The 15,457-nt window shown below is 46.7% G+C and overlaps 1 protein-coding gene across 17 annotated transcripts in view; it reads right to left on the bottom strand.

Annotated features, from left to right (window-relative positions):
- Nucleotides 1-15,457, bottom strand: part of LOC120994415 (zinc finger protein 420-like) — a 289,066-nt gene that overhangs the window by 128,245 nt on the left and 145,364 nt on the right. For 2 of the 17 annotated variants that reach the window (XM_040422957.1, XM_040422958.1), the window contains exon 1: nucleotides 13,946-14,194. The exons of the other annotated variants lie outside the window; for them this stretch is intronic. The gene's annotated coding sequence lies outside the window, so the exon portion shown is untranslated. Of the gene's footprint in view, nucleotides 1-13,945; nucleotides 14,195-15,457 lie in introns of those variants that run through there. 17 annotated transcript variants of the gene reach the window in all.

Raw genomic sequence — 15,457 nt, 5'->3', positions numbered from 1 at the left:
AATGCAGAGCTGCTTGTGAGAAGAGGTAAGGAATTTGGTCAGGTGTTTGCTATTGTGCGTTTGCTAATGAGCCTAGCTCACTAAGGTGTTACATTTGTTGCTGGGGGAGGAGCTTGTGAAGGAGTGTGTGTATATATAGAGACAGACTCATTAGCTGGCCTAATTCATTAGCTGCAAGTACTACCTTCAAGTACTACATTAAGTACAGTGAAGAGATATTGCAGGAGACTAAAGAGATTGAAGAGATACTGCAAGAGATTGGCTTGGAGTTTGCAACTGGCTCATCTGTGTTTTTTTTGCTGACCATTGGGACCAATTTTGTTTAATATCTTCATAAGTGATATTGCAAAAGGCCTCGATGGTAAGGTTTGTCTTTTTGCTGATGACACAAAGATATGTAACAGGGTTGATGTTCCTGGAGGGAAACGCCAAATGGAAAAGGATTTAGGAAAACTAGAAGAATGGTCAGAACTCTGGCAACTGAAATTTAATGTGGATAAGTGCAAGATAATGCACCTGGGGCGTAAAAACCCAAGGGCAGAATATAGAATATTTGACACAGTCCTGACCTCAGTATCTGAGGAAAGGGATTTAGGAGTAATTATTTCAGAAGACTTAAAGGTGGGAAGACAATGTAATAGAGCAGCACGAAATGCCAGCAGAATGCTTGGATGTATAGGGAGAGGTATAAGCAGTAGAAAGAGTAAAGTGCTTATGCCGCTGTACAGAACACTGGTGAGACCTCACTTGGAGTATTGTGCGCAGTACTGGAGGCCATATCTCCAGAAGGATATAGATACTCTAGAGAGAGTTCAGAGAAGAGCTACTAAACTAGTACATGGATTGCAGGATAAAACTTACCAGGAAAGGTTAAAGGACCTTAATATGTATAGCTTGGAAGATAGAAGAGACAGAGGGGATATGATAGAAACTTTTAAATACATAAAGGGAATCTACTCGGTAAAGGAGGAGAGCATATTTAAAAGAAGAAAAACTTCCACAAGAGGACACAGTTTTAAATTAGAGGGGCAAAGGTTTAAAAGTAATATAAGGAAGTATTACTTTACTGAGAGAGTAGTGGATGCATGGAATAGCCTTCCTGCAGAAGTGGTAGCTGCAAATACAATGAAGGAGTTTAAGCATGCATGGGATAGGCATAAGGCTATCCTTCATATAAGATAGGGCCAGGGACTATTCATAGGATTCAGATATATTGGCAGACTAGATGGGCCAAATGGTTCTTATCTGCCGACACATTCTATGTTTCTATGTTTCTATGTTTCTATGTTTCTAATACTTTCTGTTAGGGGTTGAAGGACCTGTGATGATGTCATCACAGGTCCTGACAGATATACCTTTGAAATCTAGGAACTACACCATTTTTGGTGCAGTTCTTTGCTAGATTCTGCAGGACCTGTGATGTTGAAGATGATGTCATCACAGGTCCTGGCAAATGCACTGTTCTAACCTGGGAACTGCACTTTACACTGTGCAGTTCCCTTACAGGACCTCTGATGACATCAAAGGTCCTTTAGCTTTAGAAAGATAAACAGGAGCAATTAGGGGGCAGGGCCTCACCTCCACTTCGGGCCCCTCTTTCTCATGGGCCCCATAGCAGCTGCGTGGTCTGCCTATATGGTAGGTACACCACTGGTGCTCGAGTAGGACACCTCGGGATGCTTAGGTGCTCTACCGAGCACAGTGGAAGTCTATGGGAGAACCCGAGCATTAAATCAGGCACCCCCTGCTCTGAGGAAGGGATGGTGTCTGGTACACAGGAAAAGGTCCAAAATTGATGGAAACACCACTGAAATGGTTCGGGAACAGCATGGGGAGGATGTCTGGATGCATCTTGGACTCCCAGGTAGCTGCTGGGAACGATGTTGTCCGAGTATTACGCCACTTTTGCAGACTGACAATAATATGAACAAAACCGAAGATAAAATCGATTTTAGAGGAAAATTTGTTAGGAAACATTCTTTCCTGTATATTTACTTGTACCACTCCGATACAACCTATATATCACATAAAGGAGGGTCTCATTCACATTGTGGTACAATTGTTCAGGTAGTGGGACACCTACACTCATAAATCCTATGCACTAAGTGATAGGGCTATGCATGGAAGATTCGCTGTCCGCCCCTGTCAACTCTGCTTATATTTGTTACTCGTATCCCGGATTAAATAAAGGATCATTTTATGTATCACTGCTGGGTGAGTGCCGCCTTATTATCTCCCTTTACATTGGAATTTGTGATTGCCTGTTTGGAGTGGCGTTGCACCACAGAGATGCAGTTTTAGACAAGGTGGTGCGCTGGATGTCTGTGTTTGAACGATCGGTACATAGGGGTTAGCAAGGAGTGTGGAGCTGTGCCGCCCGGTTTCTCTCTTACTTGCATCTAAGTGAAAGGTCTGCCAAAAATTACAAGGAACCGGCACTCCAATGCACCCTTTATTACACATAAAGGAGGATATCATACACACCCTTTAAAAATTATGATTGATGGCCTGCTGGTGACCCTCAACAACATTAGGAGCAAGGGTCTTCTGGTGACCATTTAAAACATTAGGGGTAAGCGTCTGCTGCTGAGCTGCCCCTCTAAATCATTAGGGGTGAGGGTCTGCTGCTGATATTACTATTTAAAACATTAGGGGCGAGGGCCTGCTGCTGATCTGACCATCTAAAACATTATGGGCGAGGGCCTGCTGCTGAGCTGACCATCTAAAACATTATGGGCGAGGGCCTGCTGCCGAGCTGACCATCTAAAACATTATGGGCGAGGGCATGCTGCAGAGTTGACTATCTAAAAAATTAGGGGTGAGGGTCTGCTGCTGAGCTGGCCCTCTAAAACATTAGGGGCGAGTGCTTGCTGATGTTCTGGCCATCTAAAACATTAGGGGCGAGGGCCTGGTGGTGACCCTCAAAAACATTATGGTTGAGGGCATGCTGGTGACCCTCAAAAAAGTTATGGTTGAGGGCCTGCTGGAGACCCTCAAAAACATTATGGGTGAGGGCCCGCTGCTGAGCTGACCCTCTAAAACATTAGGAGCGAGGGCAGCCTAATCAGCATGTTGATATGATGGAGGAGGAGGACGAGAAAAGGGAGGTTAAACCATATACCCTTTTTAGTGGTGGAAGGGGTGCATGGGAATACAGTGTATTCAATACACCATAAAGGCCACATTTAGAGTGCCTTTATGTTCAGCAGCTTTCCTCTGGTGGAGTAGAGAAGTCAAGGGCTGTGGCTCTCACTACTTAACCTACAACCAGGCATGGTTGTGTCCGATAATGGCCGTAACTTGGTGGCAACTTTGGAGCTCAGCAAGCTCACACACATCCCATGCCTAGCCCACGTCTTTAACTTAGTGGTTCAGTGGTTTCTCAAAAACTACCCTAATTTGCCTGAGCTACTGGTGAAGGTGCGCCGCATGTATGCACATTTCCGCAAGTCATCGTCAGCTTCAGCCGGCCTGTCAATGCTGCAGCAGCGTTTGAAATTGCCAGGTCACTGGCTGTTGTGCGACGTGAGCACGCGCTGGAACTCGACGTTCCACATGTTGGCCAGGCTTTGTGAGCAGCAGATGGCAGTAGTGGAATACCAGCTGCAACATGGTCGTCGCCTTTCAAGTCAGCTTCCGCTCTTCACAAGTGAGGAGTGGGCACGTATGTCTGACCTCTGTGAGGTTTTAAGAAACTTTGACGAATCAACACAGATGGTAAGCGGCGTTAACGCTATTATCAGTGTAACCATCCCACTTCTGTGTCTACTCAAACACTCACTGCTCACAATTAAGGCCAACGCTTTGGATGTGGAAGAGGTGGAAATGGGGGAAGACGACATTACACAGGGTGATAGCCAGACCACCCTCAGTTCGTCTTGTCAGCGCAAATTGGACGATAAAGAGGAGGAGGAGGAGCAGGAGACGGTTACCTCCACTACAGAGGGTAGTACCCATGGAAGTTTAATTTTATCGGGTCAGCATGTGAGGACAGAAGAGGAGGAAAAGGAGATTGAGAGTCATCCTCCTGATGACAGTAAAGTCTTGCCTGTTGGTAGTCTGGCACACATGGCTGACTTCATGTTAGGCTGCCTTTCCCAAGACCCGCGCGTTATACGCATTTTACACAACACGGATTACTGGGTGTTCACCCTTCTGGACCCACGCTACAAAGAGAACTTCTCATGTCTCATTCCTCTGGTGGAGAGGACGAGCAAAATTGCTCCAAAAACTTCCATCTGACAACACTGGCGGCAGAGTCCGTACTTCCTTGGCCAACCGAGGAGGGGAGACAAGGGGAACACACAGCAGTTTCAACAGAGGCAGGGCAACACTCTCTAAAGCCTGGGACAGTTTCATGACACCCCTCCAGCACCCTCACCCTGATGCGCGGCCTAGTGTCACAAGGAGGCAAAAAATGTGGAAGATGGTAAAGGAGTACATAGCAGACCGTGTCAGCGTCCTCAATGATCCCTCAGTGCCTTACAGCTATTGGGTGTCCAAGCTTAACACGTGGCATGAACTGGCGCTCTACGCCTTGGAGGAGCTGGCCTACCCTGCCGCCAGCGTTTTGTCTGAGCGGGTATTTAGTGCTGCTGGTTGCATTATAACAGATTATTGATGTCGCGAACATAAAATTTTCTGAACCGGGCAAACCGCCATAGACTTCAATAGGGAGGCGAATTTTAAAACCCACAGGGACTCTTTCTGGCCACAATAGGAATGGAAAACTTGTTTCAAGGGGACTAACACCTGGACTGTGGCATGCCGGAGGGGGATCCATGGCAAAACTCCCATGGAAAATTACATAGTTGACGCAGAGTCTGGTTTTAATCCATAAAGGGCATAAATCACCTAACATTCCTAAATTGTTTGGAATAACGTGCTTTAAAACATCAGGTATGATGTTGTATCGATCAGGTAGTGTAAGGGTTACGCCCGCTTCACAGTGACAGACCAAACTCCCCGTTTAACGCACCGCAAACAACCGCAAACAGTCCATTTGCACAAGGTTGGATACCAAGCTAGCCATGTCCCGTTCCTTGTCCTCACTGATGTCATTGAAGGTCTCTTCCTCCACCCAGCCACGTACAACACCAAGGGTCCCCGAAAGGTGACAACAAGCCCCCTAGGACGCCTGCTGTGGTTGGTCTTCCACCTCCTCAAAGCCACCTTCCTACTCTGACTCCTCTTCTTCAGACTCCTCTCTCTGCGTTGCCTCTCTCTGTGTTATTATAAAGTGTGTTAAGTAGTACTATTCCTATCAGTTTAATCCCTGTTACGTCCCCTATCAGGGGACGTGTATATGGCATTAATTTTAGGAACGGGGAGATGGAAAAAAAAGCTTGGTCGGTCCTCCTACTTCAAATTTGGGGCACTGCGCGTGCAATCTAATGTGCCGCCAGATAGTTGTGGTGTGTTATGTTGTTCTATTCTTATCAGTTTAATCCCTGTTACGTCCCCTATCAGGGGACGTGTATATGGCATCAATTTTAGGAACGGGGAGATGGAAAAAGATGCTTGGTCGGTCCTCCTACTTCAAATTTGGGGCACTGCGCGTGCAATCTAATGTGCCGCCAGATAGTTGTGGTGTGTTATGTTGTTCTATTCTTATCAGTTTAATCCCTGTTACGTCCCCCTGGAACGCCTCAGACTCCACCAGCTTGTATGGTAAAAGCTGGCGGGCTAAGAGTTCAGACAAGCCAGCTGTCAGACGCCGGGCAAGGGGGTGACTTTGTGACATTGGCTTCTTACACTCAAACATGTCCTTGACAGACACCTGACTGTGGGCAGATGAGCAGGAACCACTGAAGGTGAGAGGCGGAGTGGCGGATGGTTGAGAGGGGGCAAGGAGGACAGCAGTGGTTGACGTGGCTGAAGATGCTGGACCAGGAGGAGGATGGCGGCTTTGAGTTTGTGTGCTGCTTGTACTCATGTGTTGATCCCATAGGTGTTTGTGATGTGCAATCATGTGCCTTCACAAAGCAGTTGTACCTAGGTGGGTATTGGACTTCCCACGACTCGACACGTCAGAGGCAGACACCCAAAAAAAATGCCACACTGCTGAGCTCTGCAATGACGGCATTCTGGTGGTGGCAACAGCATGCGTTGATTGGCGTGCTGTCTGGCTGACCCCAGGTGCCGATGCATGCTGTCTGACTGTGCCACTAGCTCCTTGCGACGACCTCCCCATGCTTCCAATTTGTCTCCTCCTCCTCTCTGTCTCCCCATCAGAACTTTCCCCCTGTTCTTCTTCTCTTCGAGCAGGCACCCACGTGACATCCACGGACACATCGTCATCATCAACCGCTTCACTTGTATCTGACAACTCAGCAAAGGAAGCAGCAGCGGGTACAACATCATCATCATCACACCGTACGTCCATGTGTGTAATGCTGCCTTACTGAGACATATCCCTGTTATCTACATCCTCTGGTAATAATGGTTGCGCATCACTCATTTCTTCCAACTGATTTGTAAATAACTCCTCTGACAAATCAAGTGAAGCGGCTGTGGTGCTAGTGTTGGTGGTGGCGGCAGGCGGGCGAGTAGTAACTTGAGAGGTGCCCAAAGCTGAGCTGGAGGAGGATGTTGCGTCAAGGTTCCGAGCGGAAGCTGTAGAAGATTGGGTGTCCTGTGTTAGCCAGTCAACTATGTCCTCAGAACTTTTCGAGTTCAGGGTACGTGGCCTCTGAACACTGGGCATTAGTCTAGGGCCAAAGGGAATCACAGCACCACGACGGCCTCTGCGGGATGGCCTGCCTCTGCCTGTCATTTTTTTTAGATTAGTTAAGTTGTACTATGCGTTCAAGCTACTGTGACACAAGATATGAGTTGCTCTGAAGTGACACTATGCACTGCACTGGGCCTTAAACACACAAACACGTGTGTAACTGACTGCTATTTATTCAGTCAAAATTGTTGTTTTTCTTTAAATGTAATCGAATGTGACACCAGATATGAGTTGCGCTGGTGACACTATGCACTTGCAGGGCTGTGAGCCTGACACACACACTGGCAGGCAGGCAACTGCAATTTGATTACACAGGAAGAATAAAAATAAAGCAGACTGATGTTCTAGCCCTAAAAAGGGCTTTTTGGGGTGCTGTCCTTACAGCAGAGATCAGAGGAGTCCTTCAGGACTGCAGTGGACACTGAATACACTAGCCTAGCTAACGCTTTCCCTATTAGATCAGCAGCAGCTACACTCTCCCTCCTCTCACTAAGAATGCAGCTTCCGAATGAATCTAAAATGGATGCTGTCCAGGAGGTGGGAGGGTCTGGGAGGGAGGATCTGCTGCTGATTGGCTGGAATGTGTCTGCTGACTGTGAGGTACAGGGTCAAAGTTTACTCAATGATGACGAATAGGGGGCAGACCGAACATCGCATATGTTCGCCCGCCGCCGCGAACAAGCTATGTTCACCGGGAACTATTCGCCGGCGAACTATTCAGGACATCTCTACAACAGATAAGCGTATCCGCCTGTCAACTGAAAATGCTGACAGGTTGACTCTTATAAAAATGAACAAGGCCTGGATTGCCCCTGACTTCTCTACTCCACCAGAGGAAAGCTGAGCTGATGAACATAAAGGCACTTTAAATGTGTTGTTTATAATGTACTCAATACACTGTATTCCCATGCATCCCTTCCACCACAAAAAAGAGTATATGGTTGAATCTTCCTCGACTCATCCTCCTCCTCCTCTTCCATCATATCAACATGCTTAATCGTAGCATATAATGCCCTTGCATATAATTTTTAAGAGGGTCAGCTCACCAGCAGGCCCTCACCTACAATTTTTTTTAGAGGTTCAGCTCACCTGCAGGCCCTCGCATACAATGTTTTACAGGGTCAGCTCACCAGCAGGCCCTCGCATACAATGTTTTACAGGGTCAGCTCATCTGCAGGCCCTCACCTACAATTTTTTTAGAGGGTCAGCTCACCTGCAGGCCCTCGCATATAATGTTTTACAGGGTCAGCTCACCCGCAGGCCCTCACCTACAAAGTTTTACAGGGTCAGCTCACGTGCAGGCTCTCACCTACAATCTTTTACAGGGTCAGTTAACCTCCAGATGATGACAGCGAAGTCTTGCCTGTTGGTACTCTGCTGGCACACATGGCTTACTTCATATGTTAGGCTGCCTTTCCTGCGACCCACACATTTTAGACACCACGGATTACTGGTTGTTAACTCTTCTCGACCCCCGCTACAAAGAGAACTTCTCATCTCCAATTCCTCTGGTGGAGAGGACAAGCAAAACGATGCTATACCAGAAGGTCCTTGTGGAAAAATTGCTCCAAAGTTAATAGGGAAGACATCCAAATGGATCGTCGACGTCACAGGGACGTACAATCACTCAGAAATTATTTAGAGTCAACAAAGCGGCAGCAGGCCCTCGCCCATAATGTTTTCAATTGTCAGCTCACCTGCAGGCCCTCTCATATCTGTGAGATACAGTGTACTTTTGCCGTAGACGCTGAAAACAGTGTCATTACCTCTCATATCTCTCCTGTATAACGTCTCCTTATCCTAAATACCCATGACATTCCCTGTAATTTTTTATTACTCAATCCAATGACAGGGCCTATAAAGAGTCCTGAATTGTTGTTTTATGACGCTACCTCCCCGAGTCGGGAGTGGGTAATTTGCCCGCCCCCAGTTGCCTTGCTTGGAAGTGGCAGCCGTAGCTGTTTTTCAGGCTCCCTCTTTGGAATCAAACCCTCATTCCCCGTTACCCGTGGTCACCATGGTAGGCACAAAAAATAACATTAAAAGTTTATAGGGCAGACATCCTAATGGATCGTCGACGTCATGGGACATGCGATCAGCCAGAAGTTATTTAGAGTCAACAAAACGGCAGCAGGCCCTCGCGCACAATCTTTTACAGGGTCAGCTCACCAGTAAGGCCCTCACCTACAAGTCCAGTTTCACTATCCAAGAGTCTGGTCAACACAATCCTCACCACCGGGGGTCACGTAACTAGTTAGCATGGAGGAGTCTCGTTCGTTATCGGAATTAACCAGACAAATCGCTCCACCCACTCAGAACGGCCATGCACCACCACCTACAGAATCGAGAAAGAGCTATCAATCTGTCGATCGTTTTCGTGGCTGGGTGAGGTTTTCCCGTGTTAAGGTCAAATTAAGCCGCAGGCTCCACTCCTGGTGGGGCCCTTCCGTCAATTAGTTTAAGTTTCAGCTTTGAAACCATACTCCTCCCGGGACCCAAAGACTTTGGTTTCCCGAAAGCTGCTCGGCGGGTAATGGAAATAATGCTGCCGGATCGTCTTCAAACCTCCAACTTTCATTGTTGATTAATGAAAACATTCTTGGCAAATGCTTTCCTGTGGTTTGTCTTGCGCCGGTCCAAGAATTTCACCTCTAGCGGCGCAATACGGATGCCACCGGACATCCCTCTTAATCATGGCCCCAGTTCCAAAAACCAACAAAATTTTTGGCAGAACTTGCACTTTATATACAAGTAAATATACAGGAAAGAATTTCCTAACAATTTTGCCTCTAAAGTAAAATTTACCTTTGGTTTTGTGCATATTATTGTGAGTCTGTAAAAGTGGCGTACTACTCGGACAACATCGCTCCCGGCAGCGCCATGGGAGTCCAAGATGCATCCAGACATCCTCCCCATGCTGTTCCCGAACCATTTTGGTGGTATTTCCATCAATTTCTTATCTTTTCCTATGAACCAGGCACCCTCCCCTCTTCAGAGCAGAGGGTGCCTGGTTTAATGCTCGGGTTCTCCCATTGACTTCAATTATACACAGGTGCTCGGTAGAGCACCCGAGCATCCCGATGTGCTTGGCTAGAGGACCTGAGCACTGTGGTGCTCAATCAACACTAGTCCCTGGCCAAAAGCACTTGTCCATATGTCAGTCGTTAAGTGGACCTTCCCAATAACTGCGTTGGTCAGGGCATGGGTGATGTTACGGGACACATGCTATTGTAAGACTGGGACTGCACACCGTGAAAAATATTGGCGGCTGGGGACAAAGTAACATGGGACGGCCGCCGCCATCAGGCTGCGGAAAGCCTCAGTGTCCATAAGCCTACATGGCAACATTTCCAGGGCCAGCAATTTAGAAAGGTGCGCATTTAGTGCTATGGCCTGTGGGTGGATGACTGGGTATTTACGCTTTCGTTCAAAGGCCTGGGGTATAGACATCTGTATGCAGCTCTGGGACACCGAAGTGGATGTGCTAGCTGATGGTGCTTGCGAAGGTCAAGGTGCATGGTGGAACCCGGGCCTGCGTCTTGGACAGGGGATTCGCTAGCAGGTAACACACGGGAAGAGGAGGCAGTGGTGTGACCCACAGACATTGGTTGTGGACCCAGGCATTCGGCCCACCTATTAGGGTGCTTTGATGCCATGTGGCGGATCATGCTGGTGGTGGTGAGATTGCTAGTGTTTACGTCCCTGCTAAGTTTTGTATGGCTCATGTTTTAAACTACAATTCTTTTGTTATCCGCACTTTTCTCAAAAAAGCGCCATACTGCGGAACACCTACCTCTTGGCAAGGGATATTTCAGCAAAGGCGTGCTCCGGGGGAACAGTTGCAGGCCTGTTTGGTGTGGCCCGCTTTTTCCCTTTTGCCACCCTACTGCCTCTTCCAGCCTGTTGCGGTGTTTTGCGGATCCTTCCTCCCTGTACTGCTGTCCTTGTTCGGCTTGCCACCTTCCCAGGTTGGGTCAGTGACTTCATCATCCACCACCTCCTCTTCCACTTCCTCATTCTGGTCATCCCCCTGACTTGTTGACCTAATAACAACCTCTGTTATTGACAACTGTGTCTCATCCTCATCATGAACCTCTTGAGACACTAATTGCCGTGGACTTATTGGCAACTGTGTCTCATCATCATCATCCACCTTTTAAAACACTAATTGCCGTTCCCCACCGTCATCTTCTTCTGACTGTGGATGCTCAAGAGTTTGGGAATCAGGGCACAAGATCTCATGTCCCTCTTCAAGCGGACTTGGCGAGAAGCCCAAATTAAGGAATGGCGATGAAAAGAGCTCCTTGGAATATCCGAGTGTGGGATCACTTGTTTGCCAAGACTCTCCATGGTGGGTGGAAGGAGTATCAGGGTGAGGATTCTGTTGACCAGTCTCTTGGCTACTGAGACTTGACTTTGTGGAAGAACAGGGTGGTGCTTAACTGACTGGAAGCATTATCTGCTGCAATCCAACCTACCACGTGGTCGCACTGCTCTGACTTCAAGAGTGATGTCCTGCGCTGCCCTGCAAACTGGGACATGAAGCTAGGTATCGTGAAAGAGTGTTTCTTGTGCTCTGGCAGCAGGCACAGTTTCACTGCGCCCAGGGCCACGTCAGCACGGCCACTTCCCCTGTCCCCTACTGCTCGCCTTGCGCATATTAAATGGTCTATATGTGCTTGCAAGTATGTCACAGAGTACAGTAGCGCAGGTTTTGTAAGTGCATGCGCAAATAAAGTACATAGAAAGTCACAGATATTTTTAGGATGCGCACGCGTTAAACAGGAGATGTAGCACAGATAATGTCGCTGTCACCACCCTCTAATAAAAAATTACACTGAATGAAAGTCACTGATATTTAGGATGCACAAAAGTTATACAGGAGGTATAGTGCAAGTAATGTAACTGTCACCACCGGCTAATGAAAAATGTCACAGATATTTAGGCCGCGCAAATGTAAAATAATAGATGTAGCAGAGGTTATGTCATTATCAGAAGCGGCACTAACAATTGCACGCAATTTAAAAAAAAAATTCTGCTTGGTGAAATCAAATCGAAGAAAAACAACAGTAGAACTCAGAGCTATGTTTAATAGTCGAAGTAATAGCATTTCCACACGCACAATGCAAAGGGAACTCAAGGGATTGGGAGTGAACAGCTGTGTAGCCGTAAGAAAACCACTAATCAGTGAGGCAAACCAGAAAAAAAGGCTTCAATTTGCTAGGGAGCATAAAGATTGGACTCTGGAGCAATGGAAGAAGGTCATGTGGTCTGATGAGTCCAGATTTACCCTGTTCCAGAGTGATGGGCGCATCAGGGTAAGAAGAGAGGAAGATGAAGTGATGCACCCATCATGCCTAGTGCCTACTGTACAAGCCTGTGGGGGCAGTGCTATGATCTGGGGTTGCTGCAGTTGGTCAGGTCTAGGTTCAGCAATAGTATGTGCCCCAAGAATGAGGCCAGCTGACTACCTGAACATACTCAATGACCAGGTTATTCCATCAATGGATTTGTTCTTCCCTGATGGCACGGGCATATTCCAAGATGACAATGCCAGGATTCATCCGGTTCAAATTGTGAAAGAGTGGTTCAAGGAGCATGAGACATCATTGTCACACATGGATTGGCCACCACAGAGTCCAGACCTTAACCCCATTGAGAATCTTTGGGATGTGCTGGAGAAGGCTTTGCGCAGCAGTCAGACTCTACCATCATCAATCCAAAATCTTGGTGAAAAATTTATTGACATTGGATGGAAATAAATCTTGTGACATTGCAGAAGCTTATCGAAACAATGCCACATCGAATGTGTGCCGTAATCAAAGCTAAAGTCTTTTTTTTGGTGGCAACCTTTTTTTTTTTGGACAGGTAGTGTATATTGCTGCCACATACAATAGTCCTTAAAAGGACTTTTGGGTCTATAACAAGTAGAAAAAGCTAAAATATTCTGATTTCACTCCCTACACGATCTCTCCCTGACTAATACTGAACCGAATACGTGTCAACAGGTGCTATATACCACCCGATGACGCTTTCCGTCCAGCCAATCACTGTAATGCCAGCAGCCAACATGGCTACGGTATTACAGTGAATGGCAGCACTAACCTGCACGTTTATTGGCTGCCAACACACGTGCGGGGAGGAGACTCGAGCATCGCGCTCGAGCACTACCGGTATTCGGCCAAACACCGCCAGCATGCTCGCCCGACACTACTGCTCGCCTAATAATATTAATTATTAATATTAACACCAAATAATAATTAATACCCCCTTTTACATATATAATACAGATAGTTAGTGGGAGATAGTCAGTGTAGGTTAGATAGTGATATAGTGTAGCTGATAGGTTCCAGTGCAGGGTGTTAGGTAGTGTGATAGGGATTACTGTTTCTCTGCTGTCCATACATACATGCTACAGACATAGTGCTGTGATTTCACAACACACAAAAGTTCACAACAGTACCTGCTAAAATGTGACGTTGCATGATTTGCTCAAAAAATATGCGCATCATTAGTGCCGATTTGCGCAATTGCAAAAATAATGACTCGAGATCACTAGAATTCGCAAATTTATTGCAAATCTTATGCGGAAAATTTGTGAAATATTGCGAAAACGAATATTGCCTATGTCGCTCATCATTACTTCTGTTATGGAGACCAGTTGATATACGTGAGGCTAAGCAACACTTGTCTTAATTTTTTGTGGAACATATATGCAGATTATTATGTCTAACATTTGCTGGCATCAGACAGGTTTAGGAAAGCTAATTTGAATATGTTTCCCAGAAACCCACAGGGACTTCCTCTGGACTACAATACTGCGTACATGTACTCAGCATACTACAGGCTCTCCATAATTTTCCTTTTACGTAATTCTATTGACAATTTAACACACATACAAGAATATATGCATTTACCCCTAAAGGAGTTGTCCCACAAAAATATTGTACATTCAAATCAGCAAAGAAAATGTTAGAAGTGAGAGTCCTGCATCCTAGGGAAAACCACGTGGATTGAATGGAGGCTCACATCTTACATGAAGCTCAGTGTCTCACCGTTGGGAGTTATAAAGGTGTACTGATAGCATATGAGGGAGGTGACGCTGGGATTGAGATATATAAATATGAACAAAAATAATCCAGTGCTCAGAGACAAAATGAAGCTAAGACACCACGAGTTACAGATAGAAAATCATTAGATATGGTGACTTACCGTACACAGCACAACACAGGTCAGTTGTCCTCATCATCCATATTGGAGATGATTTTCCCTAGAGCTCCAAGGTCTAATTACTGAATATACAGGTTTATAATAAAAGTCCTTGTAACACGTTTTAGGGGGTGAGAGCTCCTGACTTCATCAGACATTAAAGAGAACATTATAATTACATCCCATAATGACTGACTGGGAGTAAAATGTATTGATTAAACACTGCCTGGCTACAAGAAGAGACTTGTGGCACACAAATGGGAAGTACCATGTGTTCCATACACAGGAAGTATGTGTTCCACAGACAGGAAGTACCATGTGTTCCAAAGACAGGAAGTACCATGTGTTCCAAACACAGGAAGTATGTGTTCCACAGACAGGAAGTACCATGTGTTCCAAACACAGGAAGTACCATGTGTTCCAAACGTAGGTCCCCTTACGTCCTAACCAGTGGCACAGATGGGGTATTCTGCCCCTGTGGACTGGTTAGGACAGGTGGAAGTTTTAATGAAATAAAAGAACTGAACATATACACGCCCTCCCTGCCCCCAATAAAGAGGGGTGTGACCCTCAGGACATCGTGTTTTTTTCTGTCCTGCGGACAAGACAGGACGGGTGGTCTACTCCTCCATCCCTAGCGGTGGAGAGAGTGTTTTTATTTCGCTTTGGGAGCGCTTTTTCCGCTCCTTCGATGCTGCCTGAGGTCTAAGGCTCCCTTAGTCTCTGGAGCGTTCGGCCTTACCTCGTTCTGAGGACTGAAGCAGCGGTAACGGCGTCCTGCATGTTCTGCTGGGCGCCGCCATCTTGCGGAAGTGACGTCAGGTGACGTCACTTCCGGTTTTCTCCGGCCGATTGCAGCAGCTGCGTCTGGGGAGTAATTTCTGTGTTTTCGGCTTTTTTTGCGCCTTTATCAGATTAGGAGGCCCTCTCTGGGGTCCCAGAGGATGTTTTTATATAAGGCTAAAGAAGTAGGCTTTAAAGGTTTACCCCGCCGCTTTAGTGGGCGGAGCTTCTGTTTTGGCGCCCAAACACTCTATTTAAACGTGGTGAGGCTCCAGGTTCAGTCTCCTGGAGCGCAGATTTCTGTCAACCTTGAGATTGTCCGTGTGTGTTGGTTTGCTAGTGCTGTTTACTTGCAATCCTCTGTTATTGCTAATAAGCCTTTTTTCTTTGACCTTGCTAGGATCTTCTGGGTAAAAGGTCTGCTGTTAAAGGTCTTTTTTTCTTTGAATTTATGCTTAATTCATATCTCTTCTATTTTCAGCCATGTCTTCTACCGGGGACGGTGAGCGAGAGAGCAGGAAGTCCACTGGCAAGAGACGCCACCTGCAGTGCCATGACTGCCAGATCGTGCTGGAGGACACCTACTCCTTTTCCCGGTGCCCACCCTGTAGGGCCAAGACACTCCCCCAGCAGGAGCCGACGGTCCACGAAGTTGTCGATTGGGTAAAGGGCTATATGGAGACCAATATGAACCAAGTGAACGCTTCCATAGAAGAGTTAAAACATACCCTG

This window comes from Bufo bufo, chromosome 3 (assembly GCF_905171765.1).
Source record: "Bufo bufo chromosome 3, aBufBuf1.1, whole genome shotgun sequence".
Lineage (NCBI taxonomy): Eukaryota > Metazoa > Chordata > Amphibia > Anura > Bufonidae > Bufo > Bufo bufo.
The sequence above is the reverse complement of the archived record's forward strand: the minus strand, read 5'-3'. Positions and strand labels throughout refer to the sequence as shown.